Source organism: Grampus griseus, assembly GCF_964374135.1.
Source record: "Grampus griseus genome assembly, chromosome: 2".
Taxonomy (NCBI): Eukaryota; Metazoa; Chordata; class Mammalia; order Artiodactyla; family Delphinidae; genus Grampus; species Grampus griseus.
The window spans coordinates 105,539,709-105,552,597 of NC_139018.1; the positions used below are offsets into that span (position 1 = coordinate 105,539,709).

Genomic DNA, 12,889 nt, shown 5'->3' on the forward strand with positions numbered 1-12,889 from the left:
CATGTTTTAAGATTTTCATAATACTGTATTAAAATAAGAAAAAAAAACTCTACCTACAAAGAATAACAAAGAAAGCAAGTAGCAGAATAGCATACTACCATTTGTGGAAAAAAAGTGAACATACGTTTATGCTTGTATATCCTGAAAGGATACCCAAGAAACTGGTAAAAATGATTGCCTCTGAAGAGAAGAACTAGGTGACTGGGAGACAGGGATGGAAGGAAGACTATTCAAATAATTTCTTGAAGAGAGGATGCAGACGTTACAAAAGGAGATAAATTAGTTTTTACAGACTTGGCCCTCATGAGGTTAGTTTTATTCCTCCCAATGCCCTAGTCATTTATTGGTTGTAAACTGGGCATCTTTGGGCCACATTCAGCTGAAAGAGTTAATTTATCTAAATAACAGTAGAGAAATTTATTAATAAACATATATTCAGGGGCTGCTGCTATGGGCGCTGGGTCTTAGGAGACAAAAAGATGAGTCAGACACTTGTCATTATCAAAATGATAGGGTTTAACAAAATTTCATTAATACTTTATTTTTAATTTTAAGCATAAAAGAAGGAACCTCAGAATAACCATTATCTAATTTTGACTGTCTTTGTGGTTAGTTAAGATTTCTATGTAGCTGTGGCAAGTGATATGGATAATGAAGAAGGAGATGCATCAGTATGTTTGAAGCTCAGTGAATGCAGAAAGTTTCTATGTTGGGTACTCTGTGCTTAACTACTGTAGCAATAAGGATTGTTAATAAAAGTTAGAATGGCATGGAGTGGATTTAGAGAGGTAAATGACATTAAAATACCATTTCATCCCACTGATTATTGTAAAGAGCCCTATATTTCCATAGTGGCCTTGTGGTTCTGAGCCATATATTAATACAGTTAAAAAAAGATTAAAACCACTTAATTTCATAGGAGACCAAAATGATGTTTTTGCACATAATCTTTCTGATATTAGGGAAGATGAAATGTTATCCCCTTATTTCTATTTCACCTTTGGGTAGAAAAAATTAAGCTAATTGAGTTGATGCTGGAGGTTTTTGTTTTAATATTATTCTTATTGAACTGGGGAAATATTTAAAGAATAATGTTAAGAGCTGATGCATTACAAATCGTCTGAATGGATATTTCCTTCTTTTTCCTTCTCTTTCCAGCTCCCTTCCAACTCACTAACCCTGTATATGACTCTGTATTATGCCAACTTTACAGTCTTTGCAAAGGTGGTTCTAATGCTGAAAATTCTGAGTTTATCAAAATAAAGATAGAATAATATGATAATGCTAAAAGCCAGATAAATCTCAGTGGAATCACCTTTTGAGGCAAAGTGAGAACAATGAAAGCTTCTTAACCTGACAACGCTCTAGGAGATGGATCTGGTAGGAAGTAAAAGTATATTAAACATGGTGAGGCAAATGATGTATGGATCAGTTCATCAGAACTCCTGCATTTTAGTTGATCTTAAAGGTTCAGATGAACACTAAATGAGGCCAGGCTCACATCCTAAGACATCTGCTTTGAGCTGCTCTGGGCAACAGAACATAGGGCTACAAGGACCGCAGCTAATCCTTTGTGCCTAGGACTGGTCTTGTTAGGAAAAAACGTGTTTTGGGGGTGCATTCTAAACCTTAGGATCCTGTAACTCTGAGGGAAGTGACTGATTAAAAGAGACCTTTAAAGACCTCTTATCAACAGGATCAATTTGAATATCTGGTGTGTACTCTCTAATCTTTCCAACCTTCCTGAAAGGCAAGGGTTGTATTTTGTTCTGTTGGATTCTGCACAGCTGGGAGGGAGAGTGTTTTGTTCATAATGAGTCCTGGCACTAACCCAATAAATATTTGTTAAATTGGTTTAAAGAAATAGGCAAGTAACAATTGTGCTGGATATATTTATTTTGTCTTTGATGTAGACACAAAGCCATCACTTACCTCTCTGAAGTTACATTAAAAATATCTAAGTAATTTCTACCTACATTAACTATATTTCAGTTCATCACTTTCAATTATGTAATAAAAACAATTAATGACTTAGGCATAATTTAATCATCTTATTTGTTTGGAACAAATCTATTCCATTTGAGGTTGATTTAGAATGGTATTTCCTACATGACAATAAACATATTATTTTAAAATTAAAGTTGGTCTGATGCCTAAACAAAATGTTTTAAAAGAATTTTGTGGCACGTATAAGTAAATACATCTCCAGAGTCAAAGAAGCCATTCTTATTCAAGGTATTTTAGTGATAGAGGGGAAATTAAGTATGATCACAGATTAAAAAAAATTTTTTTTTTTTTTAGTTTAAAAGTCTTTCTACAGGGCTTCCCTGGTGGCGCAGTGGTTGAGAGTCCGCCTGCCGATGCAGGGGACGCGGGTTCGTGCCCCGGTCCGGGAAGATCCCATATGCCGCGAAGCGGCTGGGCCCGTGAGCCGTGGCCGCTGGGCCTGCGCGTCTGGAGCCTGCGCTCCGCAACGGGAGGGGCCACAGCAGTGAGGGGCCCGCGTAACGCGAAAAAAAAAAAGTCTTTCTACAATACCTTGGTATTAGAGAACATTTCATGAAAATATGTTTATATATATATATATATATATATATATGGCATTAAAAAATCCCAAATGACCAGGGAGACTTAAAAGTTAGATATTTAATAGTAAAAGACTTTTGATAATCCACAATAAAAATACTTTAAAATGTTTTTAACCAAAGTATAATAACCCCAAATAAGTCTTCTCAACTCAGTTATCAAGCAACCAAAAGAGAAAGATCCTGCCTCACATACTGCTGATGTTAACCATGTGATTTGGATTAAAGATAAATCCAATTTAAAATCATAATTATTGGAATTCTTCTAGACAGCATGTTTTTCAGAGACATTTAAAGAACCTTCAGTGGTGTGTTTTATATACCATAGGAAAAGAAAAATTAATCTCAAGCATGTCCTGTGTTGGGTACAGTAATAACAATTGTTTCCTGAATCCATGTGAGTAATCTCCTCTTCTAAAAGAAGACATTTAAATCTGCATCTACCACTTCATACTGAATGTCAGGAATAAGGTAAGGCCCCATGCTTAGAGGTAGCTACAAAACTAAAACATATTAATTCTGACAAAATGTCAAATATCTGCCCTTCAAATAAAATAAAAGTAACTTATCAATTACATACATGCTGTACTGAAACTCAGATAATATTCTCTCTATAATTATTACGTAGTATTCTCTTCTAGAACTTATAATTAGAAAGCAGATGGAGAGATTTCTGTAAACCTAAAAATGTCAAATGAGAATAGAAGCCCGAATATCTGGTTTTCAGTTCTGAGTAACAGGCAGTTTTCAGAAAACATGGTTCCCATATGTACCTTGTTCCTGGGAGTGGGTAAGACAATTTTGAAAGGGGGGAAAATATCATGAACTGTTGGTGTATTGTATAAAGGAAGCCCCAGAAGATATAGCACAAAATATCTTATAAACAAAAGTAGAACAAAATATTTGGTGCAATTTCTTTTTGCTCTTGGACACAGTTGGGTTTGCTGTGGTATATACATGTGCAAACAGGAAGTTAGGCGGTTAAGGCTAATAGGGCAATGGGTGAGTAGAGCAATTTCTTAGTATTTGGCTCTCTAGCACCAAGCAAGTCTGGTTTGGTCTTTATAGCTCCAGCTTGTGGAAAAAATAAGTTTTAGTTCCAGATATACTTGTAAGTGACTTGGAAGCTACCTCTTTGATTCACTTCCCCCATTACTGCACTTTTTAGTCACACAAATGTATATTTTTTCAGTTCCTAATGATCTGCTTGGCAGGAACTGGGACAATACGAAGACTTGGTAAACTGCTTAACTGAATGAGTTTTATCACAGGCCCTAGACACTCCAAGATAAACTGCCACCATGTTTTCCTCTGCTGGGTGGAGACAAAGTCCAAAAATGCGAACTTGTTAGATCAGGTTTTTTGCTGGTCTACAATGAATTATGATCACTGTAACTAGTAAAGAGAGAGATTACTAATAGCTGACTCTAAATTTAGAAATAACTTTTTTTTTTTTTTTTGCGGTACGTGGGCCTCTCACTGTTGTGGCCTCTCCCGTTGTGGAGCACAGGCTCTGGACACGCAGGCTCAGCAGCCATGGCTCACGGGCCCAGCCGCTGCGCGGCATGTGGGATCTTCCCGGACCGGGGCACGAACCTGTGTCCCCTGCATCGGCAAGCGGACTCCCAACCACTGCGCCACCAGGGAAGCCCAAAAATAACTATCTTTTAAGGTCTAGAGAAGGAGTCGTAATTTCAGAGCAGTTACTGTAGGTTACTAGTAAAATCAGTTTTACTTCTGTTGGGGTAGCTATTGAAAAATATACTGCTAGGCATTAGAATGGTTAAGGTTGGTTTTTCTAAATAAATAGTAAATGGCTTTGAGGTCATAGGAGAGGTTAGAGAACCTGAGACACTATAAAAATAGGTGAAGTGTTCAAAGTCAGTTGGTTAGAAGCCCAGACTAAAGCAAAGAATTCTAGGACTGATGTTCTCATTGGGGGAAAGGGTTTGATTGACCTCTGAACACCACAAAATAGTGCTAACTGGATACATAATGCATAGATATTCAGACATCTGCACCTCACTGCTCTGAATGTCTCAGACTTAGCTGCTATTTTGAAAAGAGTAAAATTACTGGACTAAACCAATGCTATGTATACCTCTACAAGATGTTAGTTTCCCAGGATTACACTGACAGTCTAGCAGGAGAGGTGATTTTTCCAATATCTCAGGAACTAGCCAAGTAGACAGTGAACAAACGTGTTATTTTCATGAAACAAGTATTTATTGTGCACCTACTAAGTGCCAGGCCCTCTTTTAGGCACAGAGATACAGGTAAGATCCTTGCTCTCATGGAGTTTACCTTCTAATATTAAACGGCTTCTCTTTGGCAGGCAGTGGAAGAGCATGGGATACTTTGAGAATGGTGAATTAAGTGATGGAAAATCTTGAAATCCAAGTTGGGGAAAAATTCAATTTTGAGATGCTTGATGCGAAGCCATTGGGCCCCATGAACTGAGGACTAAGTGGAAGGGGAAAATGACTTTAGTTGCAATCAATTTTTCTGTTTGTCTTGAAGAGCTTCTTACATAAACCTGTCATGTGAACTATAAAAATATGGTCAGTAAACCAAGGGACAATTTAGGTGGCATTAATTTAATGAGCTTATTACCAATCTCTTACAGAAATCAATAAACATTTACTTTTTACCATCCCCTGAGGTGGCTCCTTGCCATTACCAGTCATTGTTAGACTGGGGAATGTTTAAAAAGTTCTTTAAAAAGAACCATTTTTCCTGGGCAATTAGAAACAGTCAGTGCCCTGCAACTTTTAGAACTTTCTCAAGTTGCCTGTTAATTGGTTCTCTACCCGTGCTTTTTGATTTATAAAGTTTATTCTCTGCAATAAGTTACAAAGCTATCCTCTGTTATAAAGATCTCTGGGGTTACAATAAAATCAAGTCCATCAACTGGGACAATAACATGCTATTGTTTTTATAGAGTGTCCAGGCTTATCCAATGTCCCAATGGACTTCTTCAAGATAGTGTCAATTTACATCATCTTCATTTCATAAGGATAGCAGTTTCATGCTCTGAGAAACACTAAAAAGTTGCAGTAGTTTCATTTATGAGTAACTAAAGAGATTTGCTACCTATTTCTTGGGAAAAGGGGTTAATTCTGGTCATTTTATATTGGGATGGAAAAAAAATGCAAGATCTTTTATTAAAAATTTTTTTTTTGAATTACAAAAGTAATGTGTTCCTTACAGAAAAATCAGAAACTAGAACTAAGCAGAAAAAGAAAAATCACCCACAATTTCACCAATCACTGAGACCTAGTTAACATCTTAGTGTTTATGTGTTCAGTCTTTTCTGCCTCTCTCCACACATCGTAGTTTTTAAAAATGGGATCATATAATACACAGTGTTTTGTGATTTGTCTCCTCGCTTCCTAAACTTCAAATGGTTTCAGGTCATCCTACATTTCCTAAGGGCTGTGTAACTGTAAGGTATACAATTGACTTTATTTAAGGGCACAGTAGGCAGAAGAAATTTCTTCTTATGAACTTAAAAGAATATGCCCCTCATCCCTAAAGCCGTTCTCTAAATCCCTAAATGACCTCTGACCAGCTGAGTTTCGGTGTCGGCGTGTGTGACATTTACAGAGAGGGACAATCCCGCTTCGGGTTCCCGCCGACAGAGTCGCAGTAGAACCCCAGAGCCCACCAGGGTCTTCCCGTCGGAACCGCACCTCGCTTCCTCCAGCGGCGGGCCAGCGATCAGGAGAAGCGCTCTGCGGACCTAGGGGCCCCATTCCCCAAGACGGTGCATCCTCTCCCCCCCTTGCATGGCAGAGCCCGAGTTCTGCGACAGCTCGTCCGGCGCGTCGCCTTGCCTCGCGGACCCTCTCCCCACCGGACAGCAGGCTAGAGACTCAGGAGGGGCCCGCGGGAGCTCGTGCCGGCCCAGCCCGGCTGCCGCGCTGCACCACCGCCGAACCGGAGCCGCGCCGTCCCCGAGTGATGACGCGCTTCCTGCCCTCCCGGCGCGCCCGGGCCGTGCGCTCGCGCTCGCCCTCGGCTCTTGTTCCGCGCCTGGAGCCAGCGGCGGCGGCAGCGGCTGAGGCGGCTGAGGGAGCGGAGCGGTCGCCGGGCGCGCGGGGGGTCGCCGGCTGCACTCCGGTGCAGGCGCTCTGCAGTGAGACAGTAAATGCATCCGCCGGTAAGGCTCACGACTCACTCGGGTTTTCCTCTTCCTCCAGCTGCATGCACGTTGCATGAATTTCTCGTGTCTTTTCCCTCCCCTCTACAGAAGGAAAATGTGGGTGGTTTTCCCCTTCCTTTTGCATCTCTTGAGTGATGCAAAAAACCCCGCAAAGCTCCCAGATTTGATGTTCTAGGAGGGCTATTTGCAGAAAATAAAAATAAAATTAAATTAATGCACCTGTCTATCGCACATTGTATGTTTCACTGCACTGGACCCGGGCGCCGCGGTTTGCAAACAGCCTCGCAGCCGGCGCCCGAGAGCGGATTCCTAGCCGTGGGCAGCCGGTCCCCTGCGGGGCTCCCGCTGGGTTTCCGGTAACTGGGCTTTGAAAAGCGGCCCCGCCTGCATGGAGTGTCCCCTCGGCCCCGGCCGGGTCCCCGCGCCAGGAGAGTTGGCGCAGGCGGAGCGGCTTCATTCCAGCACTGGTCGCCCCGACTCCAGCGCCACTTTGCAAACAAGTCTCCGGCCGGGCTCCAGGCAAAGACAGCCGGCCGGTGCGGAGCTCCTTTGCCAGTCCCGGACTCTCAGACCTGCAGATTCCACGATTCCCCTTTACTTGGCAATCTCGCCACTAGCAAACTGCTGGCCGCTGAGGGACCTAGAGCTAGGGGAGGATTGGGATTCAGTGCCGCTGGCCTCGCGCTGGACCAGGGGCGCCCTCTCCTTTCTCGGCCCCAGGAGCTGAAATTTCGCGCCCACCGGGAGCCGGGGGTCCTGGAGACGGGCATTTCGGGATTCCCTGAGGGGACCGAGGAGCGACGTTCGAGGGCGCCATATTTTCAGTGGGTCTTGGCTACGGAGGGGAGGGGGCGAACAGTTGGTGGGCCCGGGGGACAGCGCGGCGCCCCCGCTGGAGAGGCTGGAGCGGTTTTCTCTCGGAAAGTTTGCGCGCCCAGGCCGGCACTGAGGCGGCCCCGCAGGGCGCGCACCGCGCCTGTCCCCGCAAGGGCGCGCGGGCTGCAGCGCGTCGCCAGGCCGGCCCGCCGGGGTTGAGGGCCGAGAGCCGCCGTCTGGGACTGCACGCTCGGCTCGCCTCCTTCCCCGGTCCAGCCGAGACGCAGCGGTCGGGCCCCGAGGCGCAAGAAACACGCCCCTCTTCTGCCGCCGCGGCTGCCTGGACGCTCCGCGGGAGCCGTGCGCTTGGCCGCGTCCCCCGGCCGGGCACCGGTGCGGAGCGTTTTGCCGGCACCGGGATCCGCCTGGGCGCTCCGCAGAACGCGGGATCTCACTCCCCGCGGAGAGGAGGCGCCCGGTTTTCGCGTCGGGGCCGACGGCCTGGCTTGCGGGGGTTCCGGGGCGGAACACCAGTCCGAGCCTCCTCTCGCCTCCCTGGCTGCGGCCGCAGCGCCAGCGGCTGCGTGCTCGTCTCTCGCCGCGGTGCCAGCTCGTGGGGCGAGGTTAAGGGGGGGGGGTTCCAGAAGTTAGGGCTTCAGGTGACGCGTGGGGAAACTTGGATTTTTGCTGCCCGTGAAGAGCCCAGGTGACCTGGGGAAAGGAGATTGATTCACAGTCCCTGTCTCGTGGTGAAAACTAACCTCTGGCAATTTCCAGACGGTGAGAGAGGAATGAGCTGAAGTGTTGGCGTTGTGCAAGACACAGTTAAAGACAGGAGAGTAGGGGTGATGTTCCGGAGAATTGTACCCCCCCAAATGTAATAAATTACAAGCAGCCTGGTGCTCTTAGTACCACTTACTTTGGCTTCTGATAGTACCCGGGGTGCTGAGTTGTGGCATTCTTCAGGTTGCGCGCTATCCTCCCTCCTCCAGAGCTTGGAGTTGGCGACTCCTCAGGAGTGGACACTGGGGAATCTACTTTTGAAATAGATTGTAATCTCTGCTTTGCGAAGGGTCAGGGGAAGGGCGTATTGGCTGACCTATAGTTCGCTGGCAGGAACGTGCCAGCCGTTCTCCTTGGCGAGAGAAATGATGCCATACTATTGAGGTCATGTCAGCACTTTGGGGCTTTGTCATTGGAGAGGCTTCAGGGGATCACAGAGGGGATGTAGGGGATGGGGGGAGGCTTTCATCTCGGAGATGCGCCCTTTGTTGTCAGGGATTAGGCTGCTCTTGCGTCTGTCCACTTCAATAAATGCCTCTAGTGGGAATGTCAGCCATTGGGTTTCCAAGATTTTATCTTCCTTGTTGGCTGATTTGGGTTATCCATGCAAAAACCCTGGAGGTGCGGTGGTGTGACAAGACAAATGGCCTTGAGAGAGGAGGGATACCTGCACGAATGCTAATTTTGTTTTCACTGAGCCCTAGAATTGTGGAGAACACCCTGAGCCTAAGATACATTTATCTGGAATTAGCATAATTAATTTAGGAGAGAATCAAATCAGTTGCTGAAAGCCTCCATCCCTTTTGTAAAGTTCCCAGTCTTAGAAGTGGTACCTTGAATCCCAGAAACACAGGGCTCCTCAGATCGGGGAAGTCACTGGTTTCTCTCTGCCTTTGTACCCACTCAGGTCATCAAGGAGATACTAGAGAGTTATTAGAGTTTCTGTTTTTGGCATTGATGTTGTGCTTCTACCTCCAAAGGGAAGGTGCACTTTTAAAATGATCCTGTTCAATTAGTTATTGGGGAAATTCTTTCTAGGCAAAGGTTTATTTATATGGGGTCTTGAACTCACTTACTGTTAAATCTACTTGTTCAGGGTTTTTCAAACACTGTTCCCTAGAGTATTTTTAAGCAAAGTCAGGTTTTAGAAATAGGGGTATGTGTGTGTGTGTGTGTGTGTGTGTGTGTTATTTTTTGCTTTAGCCCAGTTTCTTTTATAGCTCAAAATTATACTGATTCCCCCATTCCTCCACTCCTGGCTCCCAGCAGATCATTTGTTCCTAAGAACAGTTAAGGATGGTTACAGGTGATGAACAATTTAAATCTTTACCAACTATGCTCAGGAAAAAAGAAAATCTAAAGATGTATTTATTCATCTTAGGATTGTGCTTTATATATATGTGTCACATTTTTGTGCATGTGCTAAACATTACATAATAAAAATCTTAAAGGAGTTTTCTCAATAATGCTAAAATAAGAGATTTAAAAAAGAGAAGTTTTATTACAAACCCTTCAGTTTTCATTTCCAAGTATACTACCTCAATATTTATTTATTTTTGTTTATGCCTCTCTTAACAAAGTGTTATAAATTGTGCTTTGTTGCCTGTTGCCAGATTCTTATTATAACCTCATGGCTTGATCAAAGTTCCTGCAATTTTTTTCCTATTAAGAAGGTTTTGTAACTTCAGGAGGTGAGAAAATGCCTATTCATTTTGGAGAGTTGCCTGTCAAGTTACCAGGCTGTGTGTGTGTGTGTTGTAGTGTGTGTGGCATGCCTGACTCTTGGGACGGTATCTAAAACTTGTGTTCTGTGACATTACTACTCCAGAACTTTTGAGTTATAATGTTTTCTTGGAGATTTGGGGTGGTGTTTAGCCAATACAGGAAATACTAAAAAAGAGTTAAATAATTCAAAGTTATTTTTATGGATACAAAAAAAAATTAAAGCCAAGAAGGAAAACTTAATAAGCAGGACCAGAATTACAGCTTACCATACCCAACTGGTGCCTTTTTAATTACAGTACTTTCCCCCAGAAGTTTTTAATCCTATTACTTTTATATTTAATAAGGAGACTAGTTAAGACATAAGCCAAACAGAACTATTGCAAATAATGGGGATAAATGCTGGGTATAACCAGATGTTTTGCCTAAAGTTAAAAGAGTTAAGGAATCTGAACTCTGTCAAACCCCCCTGCAGGCCCTCCTCACTCCCCTTCCCCAATAAGCAGGAGATTTTGAAAGGCTAAAAAATCTTGGATGGCGTTGGAGACAAAAAACAAGAAAAGAACAAAATGTTTAAGGTAGGCTTCTCCTGTCCATTGACCAAACGAACAGCCTGTGGCTTAGTGGCAGGTGTCGCTTGGTTTTGAGAGCCTTTGTTTATGTACCACCCAGAGCTATGAATTAAGACTGGGCTCTTTTGCCACCCGTTTCAAGGTGCATTGTCAGAGTCAGTGCCAAGACCATGGTTTTGTTTCTCCCTTAACCAACAATTTAATTTCAGCCAAAGTGATGCTGTTCTGAATATGCAGAACAAGTAGTGAATATTTGTGTTTCCTTTTTACTCTCTTAGCTGCACTCTTAACAAACAGAATTCTCTAAGCCTGCTATTCACTTATTCAGAAATTGTTTTTGAGGGCTTACCATGTACTTCAAGCTAAGAAATCATCCCCTGGCCTCACCCCACATACTGAGTTCCTAGAGGGTGCTATTCTTTTATACTTGACACATCTCATAGATTCCGGGGGCGAGAGGGGATTAGTGTGAGATTAAACAGTACTTGAACAGTCCAGCATGATCAAAGATATACAAAGGATGTGAACAGGCAATTCCTGAGATAAGAGGTACAAATGATCATAAACATGTGAAAAGATCCTCAACGTACATAATGGTCAGGGAAATGCAAATTAAAAAACAAAGAGATATTAGTTTTCTGTTCAATTAATTCATGTTGTAAAGATTGGTAACATCCTCCATTAGGGGGGTTGGGGGCAACCCTCAGACTCTTGTGGGGAGTATGAACTGGTGCAGCCTTTAGGGAAAGCAGACAGTTTTGGTGAAAATTTGGAACGTGTATGCCATATGAACCAGCAGTTGCATATTTGGAATCCTTTCTTACAGAAGTAAAAACATCAGCATGTAGGGATCTGTGTGTGAGGATGTTTCTTGCAGGATTACTATGGTAAATAAACTAGAAGCACCATGAGTGTCCATCAGTAGGATGGATAAAATAGGGTACAGCTAGTATGGATTGTTTTGTGAAGGATGTCTGTGATACATTACATGTAAATAAAATCGAGTTGCTGAGTATCATATGTATCAAGAGTATGACCCTATTTCCAATTTAAAAAAGAAGCCCTAGTAGGTGTATGACCTTGGAGAAAGATACGGAAGGATACATAAAATTTAATATTGTTTAAAATTAGCATTGGGGCAGAGGGGTGGTTAACTTGTCCCTTATACACCTTGAATGGTTTACTGGCTCAGACTTGCAGGCTTTTCTGTATGAAAACTCTTTAAAGTGTTATTTGGTTAATGAATAGGAAATTTGTCTGGAACCATTTTAGAAACAAATTTGGGCAATATCATGTTTTCTCTGATGCCTTCTGTAGCAATCTCTTGTCTCTTTGGAAACTTTCAGTTAGTTATCTTCTAAAATTCTGAGACTTCCCAAGTTTAAGTAAATTCCTTCAGGGTAAGCCATGGCTTCTGGAAGAGCTATTTACCTCTATCTCCCAGGAGAGTGACAACAAGCAGTCATGAAAGCTCTTAGCAAGCAGTCTCCTTTCCCTTGACTTTTTCTGATCCCATTCTGAAGGTGGGGTCTTCTGGCCAACTGAAGAGGCTTCCTAGAGAGGAGCAGCATCTCCTCAAACTTGGTTTTCCTGAGCCCCAGAAAGTTGCTGCTAAATGACTCTGCTGGCATTTGAACCCTGGTCTCCTTCCACACTATCTTTAGCTTAGCTGATTGCTCTCCCTGTGTACCATTTTCAGTCCTGCCCCTTGATGTGATTTTTGAAACTTGATAGTATTTCAGTTCTTGGCAGTCACTACAAAAAAATGAAACTTTCAAAAGCAGTGGAATCTCTGTTCACATTTTAAAAAGTACATACCACGTGATTCTGTGAATGCTAGTGGGAGGCTCCGAATCTCAACCCCCTGGAAGCCGGGGCTGTGCTGCAAATTTGAAAACCATGGTTTAGATTCAGTGGTTTCCAGGAGAGAATGCCTCAGAGTCACCTGGAGGACTTGTTAAAACCCACTTTGTTAGGCCACAGTTTCATATTCTGTTAGTCTTAGGTGGGGACTGATAATTTGCATTTTTACCAAGTTCCCAGGTGATGCTGATCTCGCTGGTGCTGGACCACACTTTGCAAACCACTGGTGTAGAGGAACAGCTTCCTCTGTTTTGCAGCTCTTGTGTTCTTGTCTAGCCGGTGCTCTGCCCTTTCATGGATGAAAGTTAGGGTGCCAATCAAGGCAAGTTAACTCAGTTTTATCACTTTCACCAAGCTGGGAAAAAGAAATATTTGAGTTATTT

The 12,889-nt window shown here is 43.3% G+C and overlaps 1 protein-coding gene across 2 annotated transcripts in view; it reads left to right on the top strand.

The window, feature by feature from the left end:
• The first annotated feature begins 6,626 nt into the window (after positions 1-6,626).
• TLN2 (talin 2) overlaps positions 6,627-12,889 on the top strand; it is a 450,475-nt gene continuing 444,212 nt past the window's right edge. For both annotated transcript variants that reach the window (XM_082647306.1, XM_082647308.1), the window contains exon 1: positions 6,627-6,747. The gene's annotated coding sequence lies outside the window, so the exon portion shown is untranslated. The remainder of the gene's footprint in view (positions 6,748-12,889) is intronic.